Source organism: Meriones unguiculatus, chromosome 15 (genome assembly GCF_030254825.1).
Source record: "Meriones unguiculatus strain TT.TT164.6M chromosome 15, Bangor_MerUng_6.1, whole genome shotgun sequence".
Taxonomy (NCBI): domain Eukaryota; kingdom Metazoa; phylum Chordata; class Mammalia; order Rodentia; family Muridae; genus Meriones; species Meriones unguiculatus.
The window spans coordinates 54182521-54184408 of record NC_083362.1 but is presented as its reverse complement, the minus strand read 5'-3'; positions in this window follow the sequence as shown (position 1 = coordinate 54184408).

Sequence of the window (1888 nt, the reverse complement as noted above, 5' to 3'; positions counted from 1 at the left end):
GAATACACAAAGCTCGAGCACTAACTAGACCACCATGTCTGGCATCGAGTCAGAAACCACCAGGTGTGATGGTGGATCTTCATTGCTCACTGGATTTGAAATCACCTAGGAGACACTCCTGAAGGTGTGTCTGTGAGGGTGTTTCCAGAGATGGTCAGTGGGGAAGAGAAAACTCCCTTTCAAGGTGGGAGACACAACCCCATGTCCTGAGCTCATAACTGGCCTGAAAAGCAAAATGGAGCCAATATGAACACCGGCATTCATCTCTGTCTGTGCTCCTTGATTACAGAAGAAACATGGCCAGCCCCCTCACAGCTGCCTCTTGCTGCCATGCCTTTCTGCCATGGTAGATTGTATTGCGTCTTCAACCATAAGACAAAATTAACTTTTCTTCCTTTAAATTGCTTCTGTCAATATTTTTCACAACAGCAAATATTTTATTTTGAGATTATAATTTCATTGCCTTTCTCTCTTCCCTTTCTTCACCCAAGTCTCCTATATACCCCTCCCTTCTATCTTTCAAGTTTATGGTCTTTTTCCATTAATTTTATTGCATGCATATATGTATTTGCATATACATACATATCACTAAATATAATCTGTCTATATAATATTACTTGTAAACATGTCTCAGGACTGACAATGAGGTACTGGACAACCAATTGGTACTATCCTTCCTGAAGAGGACCACCTCTGCTGCTCCCAGCTTTCTGCAGTCGCCTGTGGTTCTTTGTGTAGAGTTGAGGCCTTGTGGGCATTTTCCTATTCAGTTTGACATGTTCACTGGTGTCGTCCTTCTTCAACTAAAGTTTTGGCCGTCATGTTGACGAAACTTATAGCCATAGCTTTTGATATTACTAGGAGATACAACCGCACAGCAAACTCCTTGATTCTCTGACTCTTACAACCTTTCCTCCCTCTCTATCACAACATTTGCTGAGCCTTAGGTACAGTAATGTAGTGTAGATGTATCTACTGGACTGATCTTTACTCCCCAACTCTGCATTTTGATTGGTTGTGGTTTGCTGTAGTGGTCCTCATCTCTTGCAAAAGATAAGTTTCTTTGATGAACGGTGAGACTACACCTATCAGTGGGTATAAAGATAACTGTTTTTAGACTTGTCAGGGATTATCCCAGGGTAGTAAAGTAGTGGTTGTAGATTACTCTCCAATAACCATGACATCACTAGCACTCGTTAGTTAGCTGGGTTTTCAGTTCCAGGCATGGTATTTTTCTTGTTGAGTTTGGTCTTCAGTTCAATGATAGAGCAGCTAGTTACTGCCAATATATATGTGCCACTTCTGTATCCACAGGATTGTCACGCCATTCTGGTTGTTGATATTCATAGGCATCTTAGGTGGATAGGACAGTTGTTTGCACAGAAGATTGTATGTTACTCTTTCTGGTACCATGAAACCTGGTCCTCAGGAAGGAGACATGCAGGGCAGTTCCAACTGAGTGGGCTCAAGGTCTTGTTTCTGAAGAGCATGGTGTCTAAGGCAATAGGAACTTCCCTTCCACTTCTCAGGGGTAAGTAAGAGCAACAACAATAGGCTACATGTTTTAGAAGTCTCTTAGTTGTCCCTGACCAACAACATAAAAGAGAGCTTCTCATGTCTTGTATTGGCACTTTTGTTAGGTGATCTTTGACTTGTGGAAGAAGCACCATTAGACCAGATGGTAAAAATGTATTAAAATTACATATATGTATTTTTATATACATATTGTATTACAGGCATTATGATTGTTTTTGGTTGGTTGGTTTGGTTTGATTTGGTTGGATTTTTTGTTTGTTTGTTTGTATGTTTCTTGTTTTTAGGGAAATAGATAATAGTATGATCCCTTGTGGCTTTTTCAACCATCTATATTGTTACGTTACCTCCTCTT